The 19,339-nt window shown below is 52.3% G+C and overlaps 1 long non-coding RNA gene and 1 pseudogene across 1 annotated transcript; one reads left to right on the top strand and one right to left on the bottom strand.

Annotated features, from left to right (window-relative positions):
• Positions 1 to 11,542: 11,542 nt before the first annotated feature.
• On the top strand, positions 11,543 to 11,703 carry LOC127493392 (U2 spliceosomal RNA; annotated as a pseudogene).
• A 4,334-nt stretch (positions 11,704 to 16,037) lies between these two features.
• LOC138849819 (uncharacterized) lies at positions 16,038 to 18,429 on the bottom strand. The gene is made up of 2 exons (XR_011389034.1): positions 18,098 to 18,429; positions 16,038 to 16,407 (listed from the first exon to the last, which is right to left on the bottom strand). It is a non-coding gene; the product is annotated as an uncharacterized lncRNA (long non-coding RNA).
• Between the last annotated feature and the right edge of the window lie 910 nt (positions 18,430 to 19,339).

The following is a 19,339-nucleotide window of genomic DNA, read 5'->3' as shown; positions in this document are numbered from 1 at the left end:
CTACTCATTAATGGTTCAAAAATGATTAGCCAGGGGCTGGTGCTGTGGTGTAGCAGGTAAGGCCGCCGCCTGTAGTGCCGGCATCTCATATGGGCGCTGGTTCAAGTCCCAATTGCTCCACTTCCGATCCAGCTCTCTGCTATGGCCTGGGGAAGCAGTGGAAGATGGCCCAAGTCCTTGGGCCCCTGCACCTGTGTGGGAGACCTGGAAGAAGCTCCTGGCTCCTGGCTTCGGATCGGCACAGCTCTAGCCGTTGTGGCCAACTGGGGAGTGAACCAGCAGAGGGAAGACCTCTCTCTGCCTCTGCCTCTCCTTCTCTCTGTGTGTAACTCTGCCTTTCAAATAAATAAATAAGTCTTTAAATAAAAACGGTCAGCCGGGATAAGCATCAGGCACAGTGGCTGAGATGCCAGTTTGGATGCCGGCGTCCCGTACTGGGGTGCATAGGCTCAGGCCCCAGCTCTGTTTTCTGTGCCAGCTTCCTCCTACTGTGACCCTGCACGGCAGCACTCAGGCTCCTGCCGCCCACGTGGGAGACCTGGACTGAGTCCTCAGCTCCTGGCTTTGGCCTGGCCCAGCCCCAGCTGTTATGGGCATTTGGAGAGTGGGCCAGCAGATGGAAGACTCTCTCTCGATTTCTCTCATCTCTGCTTTTCAAACAAATAAAAAACAAGAAAACGGTTTACAAAGTGGTTAGCTGATTGAACTAATACCATTCATTTATTTTTTAGACGATTTTTTATTTTCATTTAAAGATTTATTTTATTAAAATAAATATTAATTAAAATAAATAAAATATTACAGAGAGAGGTGGAAACAAAGAGAGAGGTCTTCCATCCGCTGGTTCACTCCCCAGATAGCCGCAATGGCTGGAACTGCGCCGATCCAAAACAAGGAGCCAGGAGCTTCTTCTGGGTCTCCCACATGGGTGCAGGGGCCCAGAAACTTGGGCCATCCTCTACTGTTTTCCCAGGCCATAGCAGAGGATCAGAAGAGGAACAGCCGGGATTAGAACCAACGCCCTTATGGGATGCCGGCATTGCAGGCCAGGGTTTAACCTGCTACACCACAGCGCCGGCCCCAACTAATAGCATTTATATAATAAAGCATTCTTTTCCCAGTGGTTTGTGATGCACATTTTACTATATGGCAGACTCTTACACATTAGGTCTGTTTGAGGGTTTTATGTTTTGTTTCACTGATGCAGTTCTTAAATCGGTAGCGCATGACTGTAATTATTGGGACTTTCCAATAAAATTGTAAAAGATAATTTTAGAGGCAGAGAGACAGAGAAAGACAGACTGAGAGGGAGCGAGCTGCTATCTGCTGGTTCACTCCCCAGATGCCGGCAAGAGTCCCAGGGTGGGTCCAAAGCTGAGATCCAGGAACGTAATCCAGGTTTCCACAGCGTGGCAGGGCCCAGCTACTTCAGTCATCAGTGCTGCCTTCTGGGGTCTACAACAGCAGCAATCGGGAGCAGAGCCAGGAGTGATGTGGGCACTCTGATAAGGGACACGAGTGTGCTTGCTTGCTTGCTTGCTTGCTTTTTTTTTTTTTTTTTTTTTTTGACAGGCAGAGTGGACAGTGAGAGAGAGAGACAGAGAGAAAGGTCTTCCTTTGCCGTTGGTTCACCCTCCAATGGCCGCCGCTGCAGCCGGCGCACCGCGCTGATCCGATGGCAGGAGCCAGGAGCCAGGTGCTTTTCCTGGTCTCCCATGGGGTGCAGGGCCCAAGCACCTGGGCCATCCTCCACTGCACTCCCGGGCCACAGCAGAGGGCTGGCCTGGAAGAGGGGCAACCGGGACAGAATCCGGCGCCCCGACCGGGACTAGAACCTGGTGTGCCGGCGCCGCTAGGCGGAGGATTAGCCTACTGAGCCGCGGCGCCGGCCCTCTTTCTTTCTTTCTTTTTATTTTTAAATGTTTATTTATTTGAAAGGCAGAGGTACAGAAAGAGAGGGAGAGAAAGAGGAACAGAGAGAGAGAGAGAGAGAGTCTTTCATCTGCTGGTTCACTCCCCAAACAGCCGGAGCTGGGCCCATCTGAAGCCAGGAGCCAGGAGCTTCTTCTGGGTCTCTCAGGTAGGTGCAGGGGCCCAAGAACTAGGGCCACTTTCCACTGCTTTCCCAGGCCATGAGCAGGAAGAAGATGTCAGAAGAGGAGCAGCTAGGACTCGAACCAGCACCCATAGGGGTTGCTGGCATTGCAGGCAGAGGCTTAGCCCACTATGCCACAGCACCAGCCCCTCTGGAAATATTTTAAAACAAATTCTAGATACAATACCATTTTATCCATAAATTATTCAGCATTCCATTCAATTATTTTTTGAGAGGCAGAGACAGAGACAGACAGACAGACAGACAGAAGGCTCCCGTTTGCTGATTTGCTCTCCAAGGACACACAATGGCCAAGTGACAGTGAAAGGGGAGACAGAAAGAGAGAGAAGGAGGGACAAATCTTATATCTGCTGGTTCACTCCCCAAATGCCGCGGTGAGGCCAGGCTGAGCCAGGAGCCAAGAACTTCATCAGGGTCTCTTATATGGGTGTCAGGGACCCAAGTATTTGGCCATCTTCTGTTGCTTTCCCAGGAGCATTAGCAGGGATCTGGATCAAAAGTGGAGCAGCCAGGACTCTGATAAGGTGTGCCAGCATGACCTGCTACACCAGGACACTCCCCTCAAATACAATTCCGTTTAAATTTTTATTAATTTATTTGAGAGATAGAGTTACAGACAGAGAGGGAGAGACAGAGAGAGAGGTCTTCCATCTGCTGGTTCACTCCCCAAATGGCTGCAACAGCCAGAGCTGCGTTGAACTGAAGCCAGTAGCCAGGAGCTTCTTCTGGGTCTCCCATGTGGGTGCAGGGGCCCAAGCACTTGGGCCGTCTTCTACTGCTTTCCCAGGCCTTAGCAGAGGGCTGGATTGGAAGTAGAGCCGCAGGGACTTGAACCAGCACCCATATGGATGCCGGCCGCAAATGGAGGCTTAGCCTACTACACCACAGCACCCGCCCCTCAAATCCAATTCTTACTGAGTTCCTAGGAGCTGAGAGCATAGCACCAAAGCGTAGTTGCTGTAAGGGATTCCTTAGAAGTTTAAACAGCAACCCAGGGCACAGCAGGTTAAGCTGCCTCATGTGATCCCATATGGGTGCTGTTGTGGCCATCTGGGGAGTGAAGCAGCATGGGGGATCTCTCTCTCTGTCTCTCCCTCTCTTTCACTAACCCTGCTTTTCAAATAAATAAATATATCTTTAAAAAAAAAAAAAAGCAAACCACAGCCCCAATTCACAGCGATGTGAATGCCTGTGACAGCATATGCAGAGAGCCAGAGGGACTGGAGTCCTCTGAGTTCTGCTTCCCCTGCACTGAGTTTTGCTAAGAATGGGGATGGGGGGTGGGGAGGAACTGAGATTCACGATTATATCTTTGGTAAAAAAATTAAGAGTACAAATTATTCTTTCCGATTAAGAGAGACCCATGAACCAGGCAGTAAACTTGGCATCCTTGGAGGAAAATGAAACGGCTCAGCAAGAATTCGTGACGCCCAGTTGCTGCAGAGGCCAGCAGAGCCAGCTAAGGGCAGGACCACCCCCCCAACTCCCCCCCCCCCCCCCCCCCCCGCAGCTCTCTTGAAAGAAGACAGCCAGCGTGGAAGAAGGGAAGAAGCCAGCCAACATGAGTTCACTTAGATGAAACCCGAGAGAATGCAAACTCATCTACAAGGGCAGGAAGCAGCTCAGGCAGGGGAGGGGGAGGGAGGATAGGAGGGAGGAAATTGCCAAGGGCAGGAGAAATCCCTTGAGGGTGGTGGATGTGCTCCTCGCCTTCACTGTGATGATGTTCTCGTGGGATACGCGGCTGACAAACCCACTCCGGCACAGGCTTTAACTCTGTCCGGTTTGTTGTTGCATCTCCAGGTGTCAGCTTTGCACTACAGTGAAGCACCTGAGGCAACCACTAACCTCAGAAAGAGAACAGGTTGACTTAGCTCACAGTTTTGGAAGGTCAAGTCCAAGATCCAGTGGTCTCATTGGCTTGGCCCCTGGTGAGGGTGGCAGATGGCAATGGCAGAGCATGAGCAGAGGAAGGTGAGCCTGGAAACAGAGAAAGAGAGAGAGAGAGAGAGAGAGAGAGAGAGAGAGAGAGAGAGACTGGGCCCAAACTCAGGCTTTCATGACAGCCTTCTCCTGGGGTGGCATTGCGGTACGGGAGCTAAGCTGCTGCCTGCAGTGCTAGCATCCCATATCAAAGTGCCAGTTCATGTCCTGGCTGCTCTGTTTGCAATCCAGCTCCCTGCTAACGTGCTTCGGAAAGTGGTAGAGGATGGTCCTGGTACCTGGGCCCCTGCCACCCGAATGGGAGACCGGGATACAGCTCTTGGCTACTGGCTTTGGAGTAAACCAGTGGAGAGAGGATTAAAGGATCTCTCTCTCTCTCTGTCTCTGGCTCTCCCACTCTATCACTCTGTCTTTCAAACAAATCTTAAGATATGCTTTTTTTTGTTTGAAAGAGTTACAGAGAGAGGGAAAGTCAGAGAAAGAGAGAGGAAAAGGATAAGGGAGGAGAGAGAGAGAGAGAGAGAGAGAGAGAGAGAGAGAGAGAGAGAGAAGCAGAGAGATCTTCCAGCTGCTGATTTACTCCCTGAATGGCTGCCATGGCCAGGATTGGGCCAGGCCAAAGCCAGGAGCTAGGAGCTTCTTCCAGGTCTCCCACACGGGTACAGGGGCCCAAACACTTGGGCCATCTGCTGCTACTTTTTCTAGGCCATTAGCAGGAGGCAGGACCAGAAGTGGAGCAGCTGGGACACAGGAGTGCACAAATCCCTGGGTGTGGAGTCCTAGCCACTGGCTGGCTGAAACCTCAAAGCCAGCCTAGCCTAACCTAAGTGGTAGAAGGTGGCATCTATGTTGGGGTCTTAAGCCTGAGACTGTCCCTTGACCAGCAGGAGACAGTACAAGCACTCCCCGACAAGCTGAACAGGAGAGGTAAGGTCGACGGGTCAAGCAAACCGCAGCAAGCACCCGTGAGTTCTGTCGAAGCAGGAACTACTTTATTGAGGAAGTGTACAGGCTTATAGAGCTTACGAAGGACATCCCTGCAGGTGATCAGATCTCACGTGGTTTAACCGCAGTGGCCATAGACACGCCCCCCGAACATCCACCAGGCACCATGTTGTTAGGGACTATTTTAGGCAATGCCCTAAAAAGGTGGAATCTCCTCCTTCTTCTTCTTCTCCTTCTCCTTCCTCTTCCTCCTCCTCCTCCTCTTCCTCCTTTTCCTCCTCCTTCTCCTCCTCCTCCCCCTCCCCCTTCCTTCTCCTCCTCCCCCTTCTTCCTCCTCCTCTTCCTCTTCTCCTTCTTCTTTTAAAGATGTATTATTTATTTGAGAGGCAGAGTTACAGACAGAGAGGGAGAGACAGAAAGGTCTTCAATCTGCTGCTTCTGTTAGTAAAATGGCGCAGTCTTATCTGTGGTGCGATCTACGCCCTGGACACCATCCTAGGCTCAAGCCCCCCCCCCCCCCCCCCCCCCCGCGCGTGATTGCTGGAAGCCAGGTGACACCAAGGCCCAGCCACAGGTGTGAGCTCCACCCCCACCCTAATGGGATTCACTGCTCCTGCTTCCCTGCCTGCTCCGCCGCCACCCCCCCCAAGTTTAACAGGAGCTGTTCTGGAACACATGCTCTCTCTCTCCAGATCTCTCTCTTCCTTCTTTACGCTCTCTCTTGTTGATCTTTCTCTCTCAACACCCCCCCCCCACCTTCTTCGCCCCTTCCCTCCGATCTGATTTCCCCTGTCAATAATCTCTTTCCCTTACTCCGGTGTTTGGTGTGTTTTGTGGCAGCCTTACAGGTTTACTCCCCCAGTGGACACAATGGCCAGAGCTGATTGGATCTGAAGACAGGAGCCAGGAGCTTTTTCGGGGTCTCCCATGTGGGTACAGGGGCCCAAACACTTGGGCCATCTTCCACTGCTTTCCCAGATTTAGCAGGGATCTGGATTGGAAGTGGAGCAACTGGGACTTGAACCGGGGCCCACTTGGGATGCCGGCACTGCAGGTGGATGCTTAACCTACTATGCCAAATACCAACCCCCCTGAAACTATTTTTTAAAATGTAATTATAGGTCGGTGTTGCGGCTCACTAGGCTAATCCTCCGCCTGCAGCGCCGGCACCCCAGGTTCTATTCCCGGACAGGGCGCCGGATTCTGTCCCGGTTGCCCCTCTTCCAGGCCAGCTCTCTGCTGTGGCCCGGGAGTGTAGTGAAGTCCTTGGGCCCTGCACCCGCATGGGAGACCAGGAGAGGCACCTGGCTCCTGCCTTCAGATCAACAAGGTGCGCCAGCCACAGTAGCCATTGGAGGAAGCCCTTTCTCTCTGTCTCTCTCTCTCACTGTTCACTTTGCCTGTCAAAAAAAATGTAATTATAATAGTTTATTTTTTCAGCAACTGCTTTTACATATGGTTGTCATTTTAAAAAAAGGTGTGTTTATTTATTTGAAAGGCAGAGTAACAGAGAGGGGAAGAGAGAGAGATATCTTTTTATTTTTTTAAGATTTTATTTGTTTATTTGAGATAGAAAGAGAGGCAGAGAGAGAGAGAGAGAGAGAGAGAGAGAGAGAGAGAGAGAGAAAGGTCTTCCATTTGCTGCTTCATTCCCCAAATGGCTGCAACAGCCAGAGCTGGGCTGATCCGATGCCAGGAGCCAGGAGCCAGGAGCCAGGAGCCAGGAGCTTCTTCTGGGTCTCCCACGTGGGTGCAGGGGCCCAGGCACTTGGTACATCTGCTTCTGAAAGTATTACATGATTAATAAATTAACTTTCTTAAAAACAGTCTTTCTCGTGGCACTTGAACCTGTATACTAACTTTACAAGTGCATTTTGTAATACGTGATTCTATTCTTTCTCCATCGTCTTGCTAACTCAGACACTGGACTGCCCCAGGGCTGGAGCAGTGAGAGGCTGCGGCTACAGTGAGATGGCATGAGCGCTGCCTGCGTGGAGAGGCACAGCGGTCTTCCTGCCCTTAGTCCCGTGGTGATGTTCCCGAGATAAAGCCCTCGCTTTGCTAGGATTTCTCATCTCCCGTTCCTTGCTGTGGGCCGATGAGTTTTTTTGGGCTGGCCAACTATGTTTCTTTCTGCAGCTTTGAAGCATCTGGCAACTGACGCCTTGCATAGGATCACCAAACCCCTCCGGTGCCCTTGTGAGCAGGATCCAACACAAGCCTGCGGCAGCTTGCTCTCGCGCTGGCCTGAAAGCAAACATTGTGAATTAGTGCTTGCTCCAGTCTGGCCGGGTCGGCTCTCTGCTCCACTATTGGGGCGGCTAACCAGCCTCTTGTTCGTCCATTTATGCGACCTAGCCAGCTGCCAGCTCGGATGCCCTCCAGATGAAAGTGGACACACAGGAAACTGCCCCTGGGGTGTCCCTAAGCGCCCCACCACCACGGTCGGGGGCCCCGCTGTAAGATTCCCTCCTCTTTAGCTGGGTACCTCCCCTTCCGGCTCCAGGGGGATGGTCCCTCCTGGGACACTCCCGCACCGGGGAGTGTGTGAGCGGGAAGGGGTGGGGGACAGTCCAGGTTCCAGTGGCTTTCCTCAACCCCTGCCAAGGCCCCTTCTCGGAGCCCTGGGCTGCAGGCTGCACTCCATCTCCCGTGGCTGAACATCGCTTCTGACCATGGAGGCCTGCAGGTCGCAGCTCTGCACTGGGCGGGAAGCGGCGGCGCGTGCCCTCCGGTCTGTGCCCTGCCCAGGCGCGGGCCTTGCTCCCGGCACTGGCAGGGCCTGTGCAGGCACAGCTTTCCCGCGGGCCTGTGGCTGTCTCCAGGCTTACTGCAGAGGCAGGCCTGGACTCGACGTGGGACAAGCCCTGCGCCCTTCTTTGCCGCGCGGCCAAGGCTTCCCGAGTTCCTCATTCCCGTTAGCCACACGGTGCACGGGATAAACGTGGTCTCTGTTCCCTCGGAGTTTACAGTCTGGGGCAAGGCTGGAAAGCAACACACACACACACACAGGCACTTAGGATTTAAGGTCCAGGACTCTGTTACTGGGTCAAGTTCATCATGCCTGGCTGCTTCTTCCGCTTGGGTGAGTTTTGAGGGAGCAGCCTGTGGACTCTCAGGCAAATGGAGCCTGACAGTGGGCCCTGGGGCTGCAGGCTGCCCCTGCCCACCCACTGCTCTGGGTGCCTGGGGCCTGGGGTGGGAGATTAACTCTTGCTGTGCTGTGCGGAGTGTGGAGTATCGGATATGTTTCATTTCTCCTGTCTCCCACAGGGCTTCCTTCTTCCCCACCCCACACCATGGGTTCCAGACTGTCTGTGCCCAGCCCCATAAGTGGGTGATGAAGAGACTGGCCCAGCCCCCTGATAACTTCACACATGTGAGGGGGTCTGTGATTTGCTAATCTTGGGGGGGTGGGGGGACACTCAGCGCAGGAACAGGAGGAGGTGGGTGAGGCCGTCCAGTGGGGCTGAGTCCGTGGGTCCTGCAGACACAGGTAGGCTGTCCTTCACAAGCGGGCTGTCAGCGGTGGCTGGAAAGCCTGTCTCCAGACCCACCGGCCTCTCCCCCACTGACAGCTTCTTGTGCTGCTTGTGTGGCCTCGCAGCTTTAAATCACACCCCAGGGTGGCTGCCATCTTTCAGCCAGAGCTGGCAGGGGACGGGGCTGAGCCCTTGGGGAGAGTCAGACTGGTCCCAGAGATCCAGGCGAACTTGTGTGACTTGCGGCCTTCAATCACACCTTCAGGGTGGCTGCACTCTTTCACATAGAGCTGGGCAGGGGAGACTGAGCCCCTAAGGAGACAGACAGTTCCCAGGAGACCCCCACTATCTCCATGAGCCCCAAGCCAATCAACATATGTATGTGAACCCCCCTGTCCAGTGGGCACCCCCAATAGGATGACCCAATGAACAGACAGTAACGCCTGAAAAACCCGGGACACTTCCTTAAAGCAGTGCCCCTCTTGGGCACTCTGGCTGGTCTCGTCTTGGAATAGACGCTTCCTCTGTCGCTTTCTCTGTCGCTCTTTGCAAATTCTTTGCTGGCTTTTTATTTCTATACTAAGCTAAGGAAAAGAACCCATGAAAGTCGCTCCAGCAACCGCCCTCCCCAGGTCTCCCTTGAGGGTCATGGCGGGTGTAGTGACAGCAGAAGGGGGGACCCAGGTAGTTCAGAACTTGGTGTGTGGGCTGCCAGAACAGCAGGTGACCCTGGTCCCTGGGTGGGGGCAGGGCATCGTGGAGGCCTTGCTAATGGTCTCCTGCAGGCTAGGCGAGAAGTTCATATGACACCCTTGGGCACCTGCACCACGCCCAGCTGTGTTCCAAAGACAACATCAGGCCAGCAGCAGTCTTGGGTTGAGACTTGAAAGGGACACAGAGATCTGTTGGGGAACAGCTCTGTGGGAGCCTCCTTTGATTGACAGGTTGTCAGCCCCCTCCCACCCCAACCTCTGAAACATCAAGATCCCCCCACACTGCCCTCCACCACCTGGCATCTCTGGATTCCCGGCAGGTGCAAGGAGGCCGTTGTGTGTGGTTGGGTCAGCACCACCCACGGCTCCACAGTGGTGAGGGTCGCGGTGGAGGGGCAGTTACCGCTGCTCCTGCAATCCGGCAGGCGTAGCAGTTACCCATCTGCCTGCCAATTCTGGTTTCCTAGCAGGCCTATGATGTAGAATTACTTAAGAAACAACCTTTTTCCTGGCACCCCGCCTCTAATCTCACTTTCCCTTCATATCAGCCTTTATAGCATTAAGTAAATCTGATCATGCCCAGGCTCAATTTTTTTTTTAAGGCCTTCCAGAACCTACTGGATAAGATCCAAACACCTTGGCAGGGCAGACAAGTCACTTGAAGAAAAAAAGCCTGTTCAATCCCATGCAAGCGTTTTGCTGAAGATGCATTTAGAACTGGCAAAACTGCCAGCCCCAGCTTCCTGCTGGCAAGGCCATCACACATTTTGTTTCTTTATTGTTTCTTTACTGGGCACCCACACATTCGGAGAAGGGAGTCCCTTCACAGCCCAGGAGGCGGGCGTGCTGCTCTGCTGAGACTGGTGGAAGCCTGCTGTGCCATTTTTCATTCCTGCTGGCGGGGCGGCCGGGAGGGGCTCCAGGCATCGAGGTTTTGTGTCAGGGAAAGTGTGCAGCTGCTGCCCCCAACTCAGGTCTACAAAAGCAAGTATGGACACGTGGAGGGAAGCACTGGAAAGTGGGGAGCAGCTGGGTCCCTGCTGTAGTTTGCATGGTGTTTGGATGTGTTCCCCAAGGACATGTGTGTTGGAGGCCGGCCCCCTGGGTTGATGTTGCTGAGGGGCAGTGGGGCCTCACAGGGTGGGAGGTGTTTGCTTGTTGTTGGGGCCTGGGTCCTTGGAAGGGATTAATGTAGTTCTCAGGGGCTCCACTTCCTGTCTACAGAGTAGTTACAAAATAGCAGGACTGCTCTGTGCTCCCTGCCTCAGGGGGCGGGCTCTCCCTTCCCTGCGCACTCCCATCGTGATCCCACTGTTCTGTGTCAGCCGATGGAGCCCTCAGCCCTCGCCAGAGGCTGAACACATGGGGCTGCTCCCATTTTGGATTTTCAACCTTCAAAACTGTGAGAGGCCAACACTGTGGCCCAGGCATCCCACATCAGAGGGCTGGTTGGAAGCCTGGTTGCTCAGCTTCCAATCCAGCTCCCTGCTAATGTGCCTGGGAAAGAAGCAGAGGATGGCCCAAGTGCTTGGGCCCCTGCCACCTACATGGAAGACCAAGATGGAGTTCTAGGCTCCTGGCTTTGGCTTGGCCCAGCCCAGGCCGTTGCAGCCATGTGAGGAGTCAACCAGCAAGTGCAAGATCTCTCTGTCTCTGCCTCTGCCTCTCTCTCTCTCTCCCTGTCTCTCTGCCTGCAAATATATATATATATATATATATATATATATATATATATAAAGAATTTCCAACCTTCTCTTATCAAAACCCATTTCTCTCCAAACCTCTTTTCACTAATCTATTTAATGGGCAAATTCTAGGGATTTATTATTTTGGGGGACAGATGAGCTTGTCAAATACTTAAAATTTTTCATTGAAAAGCCTTTCTAGTATGGAAAATTTCAAACATACTTTAAAAGGGAGGGGATGTGGGAATACCAGCTGGAGTTCATGACCCTAGGGCTCTTGGGGGCTCCTCCATTCTCAGCCCCACCTGCTCTGTTGCCTTGGGGGAACCTCAAACATGATGTCATTTCATCCATTAGTGTTTTACTCTGGATCGCTAAGTGTAGTCTCTCTCCCCCTCCCTCCTTTTAAAAATGGAGCTGCAATGTCATTATCACACTCAAAAAAAAAAAAAAAAAGCAACAAGAATCCATTCATAATATCCTTACATGTCCAAGGTTAAAGGATTAATTCTCTTCTGCTTTCTCTCTCTCACATACCCGCCCTCCCTATGAAATTTCTTAAAAAGAAAATCAGCATCCAAGTAAGAGCTGTCCATTGCCACTCACTGACATGTCTCTTAAGGCCCTTTTCAAAATTATATTTAAAAACCCTTGTGAATCGCTTCTCGGCCTTTTGGCTAAGATCAAGTGTAGTATCTGTTCTTATCAGTTTAAAAATCCTTGTGCTCCACTTTGCACTATGCTTTCTCCTTTAGTAGAATGCTTTCTTCCCAGTGTTCCTGATGGGTTCAGAAGTAGAAGGAGAGGTCCCACACTTGCCCAAACTGGGGTGAGGTGGGGTGGGGAACACAGGGAGTGGGCTGCTGTGGCCCTGATCTAAGGATGGAGGTCGGGAAAAGCCTCTCTCGTGGAGCAAGCGGCAAGCAGCTCCACAGTTCTGCACACACCAAAGGGTGCTTTTGGTCTTCCTAGTGGCAGTACCTCTGACTGTACCTTAGTTTCTCACCTTAATTTCTCCAGACTACTTATGGGGGCAAATGCTGTCTATCAAAAGCTAGACCAAGAAGACCCTTCTGCATTATGGCATTGAGTATACGCTGGTTCCACTTCCGTGGAAGGCAACTGGCCAATCCATGAAAATTACCAATGCCCTTGAACTCAGCAAGCCTACCTCTATGAATTTTTCCTGCAGGCAAGCTCACTGTGTGCAACATGAACCCCAAGCAAGGCGATTTGCTGCAGTATTTTTTGTACACAAGTTTGGAATGAATTCAAATAGGCGTTAACGAGGAGGCTGGTTAGATAAAATCGTTTCTGTGTGATGGAGCACTATGCAGCTATAAAAAGGCAAGCATGATCTTTATATACGGATATCAAACAATGCCCAAATTACTCTGATAAATGCAAATAGTGAGGAAAAAGATAGCATATATAGGGGCCAGTGCTGTGGCACAGCAGGTTAAACCATCACTTGTATATGCCAGCATCCCATATGGGAGTGCCAGTTTGAGTCCTGGCCACTCCACTTCCAATCCAGCTCCCTGATAATGCACCCGGGAAATAGCAGATGATGGCTCAAATACTTGGGCCCCTCCCACCCAGGTAGGAGACCCAGATGGAGCTCCTGGCTCTTGGCTTCAGCTTGGCCCAACCCTAGTTGTCACGACCATTTGGGGAGTGAACCAGTAGATGGAAGGTCTCTTTCTTTATCATCTCTCCCTCTCTCTGTGTTGCTCTGCCTTTCAAATAAATAAATCGTTGGAGAAAAAAAGGACAGCATATATAACTTGCTTCTTTCTGTTTAAAAAGAGAGAATGTATGTGTTTCTGTACGTGTATTATAAATTTACTTGTATATACATAGCAGGATATAAAGAATATAAGCTGATACAAAAAGCCATTTGTACCAATGCTTTGGGAGACCAGAGTGGCCTGAAGCTGAGGCGGGAGGGAAGCCATTGCCTCCCAGGTAAATACCTAAGTCCTCCAAGTAAATAAATCAATCTTTAAAAAAAAATATTTTCTCGCTGCTGTTCAGATCAGATGATTGCTGTCTTCAAGTTCACTGGTTCCCCCTCTGTCCCCTCTCTGCTGCTGTTCTCACTCAGATAAATTTCAATTTTGGTGATGGTATTCTTCAGTTCTAAAATTTCTATTTGTGGTGGGTAGAAGGGGTTAAGCTGCCATTTGGAATGCCCACATCCCATGTCCTGTGCACGTTCCAGTCCTGGCTGCTCTGTGTTCCCAGTCTAGCTTCCTGCCTAACGCTCCTGGGTGAGGACTCAAGTGCTTGGGCCCCTGTCACCCAGGTGGGAGACCCAGATGGAGTTCCTGGTTCCTGGCCTTGGCCTGGTCAGGTCCTGACTGTCGTTGGCATATGGGGAGTGAACCAGTGGATGGAAGAGCTCTCTCTCTCTTCCTGATAAAATAACTAAATCCTAAAAAAAAAATACTTTCCATCTTTTTTATATCTTCTATTTCTTTTCTGAGACCTCCTATCTTTTCATGTTTCAGTTGTATTTACAGCGGCTTATTGAAGCATTTTTGTAACGATGGCTGCCGTAGAGTCATTGTCAGATAATTTAGACATCTGTGTCTTCTTGGTGTGGCATCTCTTGATTGTCTTTTCTTATTCAAGTAGAGATTATCCTGATTCTTGATATGGCAAGTGATTTTCAGGCGCATCCTGAAATTTGGATTTTTTAAAATATATATTTTATTTATTTATTTGAGTGATTGAGTTATAGTTAGAAGGTGAGACAGAAAGAGAGAGAAAGAGGTCTTCCATCTGCTGGTTCACTCCCCAGATGGCCACAAGGGCCGGAGCTGGGCTGATCCCAAGTCAGGAGCCAGGAGCTTCTTCATGTGGGTGAGGGGCTCAAGCTCTTGGGCCATCTTCCACTGCTTTCCCAGGCCATAACAGAGAGCTGGATCAGAAGAGGAGCAGCCGGGACTAGAACCGGCACCCATATGGGATGCTGGCGCCGCAGGTGGAGGCTTAGTCTGCTACGTCACAGCGCCAGCCCCGGAATCTGGGCATTATGGGACTCTGGAGCCTATTGCATCTTCTGGTAGCAGGCTGTCAGGAGGCAGAGGGAGGGCAAGCCCAGTGTTCCTCACTTGCTCCCTTTGGGGGAGGGGCACTGCTGGGGGAGGTGGGATTTCTGGCTTCTCTCTAGGCCACCACTGCCATCACCCTAGTTGCTGCTGGTGGTGGTGGGGGAGGGGGAACACCACTATCCACACAGCCTGTACTGAGATGGGCATAGGGGGAGATGATGGTGTTTTAGCTTCCCACTTGGCTTCCTCTGCCTTGGGAGGACTGGGAAGTGCCTCTCGCCCCTCGCTGCTGCTGGCGAAGGGGTAGAGACCTGGGGGTCCCAGGTTACCTCTGTGCAGGGGGAGGGGCTGCCCTGGAGGTGCCTGGTTATGGGCAGGTGCTGGTGGAAGCCTAGGCTCCTCTTTCTGGGGTGGAGCTAGGTTTATTACCATGGTGTTTGATGGAAGTAGTTTTTAGCTCTGTCTCCGTTCTTCCATCCGTCCATATTTCTTTCTTCCTTTTTTTCTTTCTCCCCTCCCTCCCTTCCTTTCCTCCTTCTCTCCATCTTTCTTTTTCTTTCTTTCTGTCATCTATTTCAAACAAGGCAATGGACTCCTCTATATACATCTTTTCTGGGGGTATCTATTGGAAAAACCCAATCATCAAAGGTAGAAGGTATAGAAAGACCAAAGAAAGAGACAGACAACCCAAGTTTACACAAGTTGTAACTTATTGGGAGGAGTGATGGACAGAAATGTATCAGGGAGCAGGGGTAGGGGAACTAATGGAGAGAAGCATGGTTTGGGCAGTTGGAAGACAATGGGTCCTTGTGCCAACCGGAAGGAGAGACAGGGTTTCGTACACCAAGGTGGCCTGTGGCTCACTGGATTGCACCTGGTGGCAGGTGATGCTAATGACTGTCTATCCTATAAGGTTTGAGATGATTGTCCTGGTTACCTCCAAGGCATAGTGGCAGCTATGTCCAAGACAGCTAGGGTCACGTCAAGCTGAATCCCCACAGGGTAGGGGTGTCAAGAAAAAGTATTATGCAAGGGGCCAGTGCTGTGGTGCAGTGGGTAAAGCTGCCACTTGCAGGGTCGGCATCCCATATGGGCACCGATTTGAGACCCTGGCTACTCTACTTCTGATCCAGCTCTCTGTTGTGGCCTGGGAAAGCAGCAGGAGATGGCACAAGTGCTTGGGCCCCTGCACCCACGTTGGAGACCTGGAAGAAGCTCCTGGCTCCTGGTTTCGGAGCTCTGGCCATTGTGGTCATTTGGGGAGTGAACCAGTGGATAGAAGACTTCTCTCTCTTTCTCTCTCTCTCTCTCCCTCCCTCTCCCTCTGTCTGTAACTCTATCTCTCAAATAAATAAATACATAAATCTTTTCAAAAATTATTATGCAAAACTAACACTTTCATAGACACCATAATTTCCTTCACAATTCTGTATATAATTGGGAAAAATTCTAAACATTCTCTCTAATTTTAATTTTATCCTATTTATTTGTTTATTTATTTGAAAGCAGAGTTACAGAGAGGCAGAGGCAGAGAAAGAAAGGTCTTCCATTCACTGGTTCACTCCCCAGGTAGCTGCAAGGGCTGGAGCTGCACTGATCCAAAGCCAGGAGCCAGGAGCTTCCTCTGGGTCTCCCATGTGGGTGAAGGAGCCCAAGGACTAGGGCCACTTTCCACTGCTTTCCCATGCCATTAGCAGGGAGCTGGATCAGAAGTGGAGCAGCCAGAACTTGAACTGGCCCCCATATGGGATGCTGGCGCTGCAGACCGGGGCTTTAACCCGCTGGCCACAGCACCAGCCCCTTGCCTATCCATTTCCTTGGCGTTTCCCCAGATGCCTCCCCATCGCCCCCTCACTTTGTGAATCACTCCTCTGCTCCCTCAGTCTCTAGCCCAGAAGCTCCAGCTTCTAACTTCTCTGTGCTGGATCTTGAGGATGGGGAGAGTTTTGACCTTGAACAAGGATTCCATCGGTGTGGGTTTTCCTTGGGGATTCCTGAAGCCATTTAAGGGTTTAGTTTAGCCTTGCTGTAAGGGCTAGAACTTGAGTAATGGGTGGATGGATGCTTTGGGAAAGAAAACAATTTTCAAGGACTTGACTTAAATGGTTTTTTATAACATAAATGTGTGCAAACATAACCAACTATGAATGGTTTAGCGTTCAGTACTTCAACAGTCATAAAACGAAAACAAAGTAGCGATTAGCGTAAACAAAAGTAGAAGGGACAATGTAAAAGTGGGCATTCACTGGCTGTGATGAGCAGTGTTGTTTTTCTGGAAGGAAGCTGCTGCTGGCAACATGAGCACGCTCTGTGAGTGCAGGTTCCTCTGAGCTCAGCACCGTCATCGTCCACCAAGCGCCCGGCGATGACTCAATTCTTCCCCTCCTCACGCTGGTTCCACTGCTAAGAAATCTTTGTTAACACTTGTCTTATGGCCTCACTTTGCTATCGAAACAATGAGATCTAGAGACAGGAGAATACAAGCATGCTTATAACAGTTTTTTGAAAATTGCCAAGGAAATGAAAATACACAATGTCATCATTTTTAACAAGGTATTCCTGGGTACCCGGGAGGCCAGGGAGCGGAGTTTGAGAGCCGCTATCCTGGCACTGATTTTCATTTCTGGTGTGACCGAGAGCAGATTGTTTCTCTACGCCCTCTGTACACGAACAAGAATGGTTTGGGGCCGTGGTGTTCCTGGCACATGAAGGAAGTCAGAGGAATGAAAGACAATGCCCTCAGCCCTGCAAGGACTGGGAGGGAAGAGAGGGCAGCCCACAGGCGACCTCAGGAGGTGGACAACCAGTGGTGGCTGCCACTTGCCAGACCAGCTGTGGCTCCGGAGCCCGGAGCTGGTGGTTGGAATTCCAGATCTCCCAGTAACTCTGGGCTGCTGTGGCGGGGCACAGCTTCCTGACTGTGTGGATCCGGGCTTTCTGCCCCCTGGACAGTGGGCATATTACAAAACACTGTGAGCGCCGAACGGGATGACCCTGGAAAGCGCTGGCAGCAGAGCCTGGCTCGCAGCAGGCTCAGTCATGCTGACAGACTGCTGAGTGAGCCACAGGCTTTTCCCGCCGCAAGGGACAATAGGAGAAAGTGAAGATTCTAGGATTCTGTCTGCGAACGACCATCTCTCTGATATGTGGATCTTAGGGTTTTGCACCCTAATTAGCCCCACGGATACTCTCAGCTTGCATTCAGCCTCTCGCTTCTCTGTCCCTATGGGCTCCTGGGGGTCCTTCCAGGCCATGGCACCCCTGGCCCTGTCCACTTTTCCTTCCTCCGTACTTGGCATTGGTGGCCTGTGCAGCAGGCGCCCCCATGTGGCCTTCCTGGTCATTGTCGCGGTTGTGAGGGCTGCAGAAGAAGCATAAGCCTTCCAAAGGCGGGACTCCGGGGCAGGAGCTAGCTCATAGGTGTGTCCGGTCCTGTGACCCAGGGGGCCAGTCTGGATTTCCCTCCCCTCTCAGGAAGAGTGGAGGGGAAGGGAAGTAGTAGCAATGCTGGGTGGGAGCCAGCAACTTTTTACAGATCTAAAGCAAGCTGTGACCTCTCTGGATCTGGTTTTATTTTTAAACATTTAAATACATGTTAATTGTTTTCATTTGAAAAGCAGAGACTGAGAGAGACAGACATAGGGAGAGAGACAGACACACACATACACAGATAGTCTTCCATCCACTGGTTCGCTCCCCAAATGCCCATAAGCTGAGGCTAGGACTGGCTGAGGCTGGGAGCTGGGAACTCGGTCCTGGGTCTCGCATGTGCGTGCTGGGAGCGACCCAAGTACTTGAGCCATCTCACCTGCTGCTTCCCCAGGTGCAGATCAGCAGGCAGGGCCAGAACTTGAACCCAGGCACTCCTGTGTGGGACCCAGGCATCTCAGGCCGCGTCTTAAGTGCTGTGCCAATCCAATGCTCATCCCCTGGCTTCCTTTTTAGAGGGCCCTGAGGCACACGTGATAGATGACAATGCTGGGAAAACACCTAGCGCGGACTCGGCTTTCCAGAGGCTCCTGCTGTCCCCCCCCCCCCCCCGCCCCACCCCAGCTCTGCACTAGCTAAGAGAGCGCCTGACCCAGCGTGGCCAGGAGCCACTTGTAGAACAGAGCTCCGAGCAGCCCCCCAGAGCCGGCCTCCGCCTCCTCACCTGCAGAGCCATGCCCTGCACAGGTCCCAGATCTGCTCTCCTGGCTCGTGTCGCGGGACAGACCCTTCGCCCAGTCCCAGCTGCGTGCCTGCTTCTGGCAACATCTGAGCCTCCCTTCCTGTGTTCCTTCAGCTTCTGCAGCCAAGAGCAGCCTCGCCTAGTTGGCAAATCAGAGCCTGACCTCAGGCCCACTCCTAACTCCAGCCTGCCTGTCCCCCTACCGCGGGCGCCCGCGGACCCTTCCCACTCTGTCTGTGGGGGTGCAGCCCATCTTCCAGGAGCTTGCCTGACTCCGCTCTTGCTCTGGGGCTGTGAGTGCCCAGGGGCCAGGGAGTGGGTCCTAGTCCTGTGTTGCACGCAGCATGGAGGCCAGGGCCCTGCCCTGCGCAGACTCAGAGTGACTGTGTGCAGATCGGACTGGGAGGTGGAACTCGGAGCTCCCCATGACACAGGGGAGGCCATGCTGCTGGAGTTTGGTCCTTTACAGGTGACCATCCCAACAGGCCCCTGAGGGGGAGGGGGCTACCATGGTCTCCACCTCGTGACAGGGACCTGGATGGGGGCACGACTCAGCCTAGAGGACCAGCCAGTGGGTGGCAGTTACACGGAGCATGGCTGTCTCTCCCCTCCCTGACCCCATGGGAGGGGGCACCGGGCTTGCTCTCCAGTGTTGAGAGAGGCATCGCCATTCTCTCCCTCCCTGCACACCCCCCAGCCCCACCCCTGCAATTCTAATCACCTTCCATTCTGGGGAACCAGTTTGCAAACCAAGAGTTGGACCGCATTGTGTGATGATGCCACTGTGTTTGAGAGACGATGGCTCAGGGTGGTTTTTGAAGTTGGGGTTGTCCTTGAAAACTTGCCTCTTGAGAGTGCTGTTTTGGCTGTGCCCCTGTGGCCATCGGGGCAGCATCGGGGCTGGGGACTCCTCTGTGGAGTACTTAGGGAGCAGCCAACTATGATACTGGGGTTCAGGATCTTCCCAGAAGGCGGAAGTGAATTGTCAGGGACCCAGAAGGAGGTCCCCACAGGACCACTGCCGTGAACTCTAAACCCTTTTCTCCCACCTCCTGTCTCCTAGCCTTGCTCCTGGGTTCTTCCCCCTCAACAGGGCTCCCCTGCCACCGCCAACCGCCAACGCAGCCACTGCGGCTTTCTGCCTCCCTTCCTCTCCCTTTGTCTGGGGTCTCTTTGTCTGGGGTCTCCCTTTGGTTCAGTTTCACAGTTCTCAGCCAGCCCTCC

This window comes from Oryctolagus cuniculus, chromosome 5, assembly GCF_964237555.1.
Source record: "Oryctolagus cuniculus chromosome 5, mOryCun1.1, whole genome shotgun sequence".
NCBI classification, from domain to species: domain Eukaryota; kingdom Metazoa; phylum Chordata; class Mammalia; order Lagomorpha; family Leporidae; genus Oryctolagus; species Oryctolagus cuniculus.
Note: the sequence above shows the minus strand (reverse complement) of the source record. Positions and strands in the feature narration are given on the sequence as shown.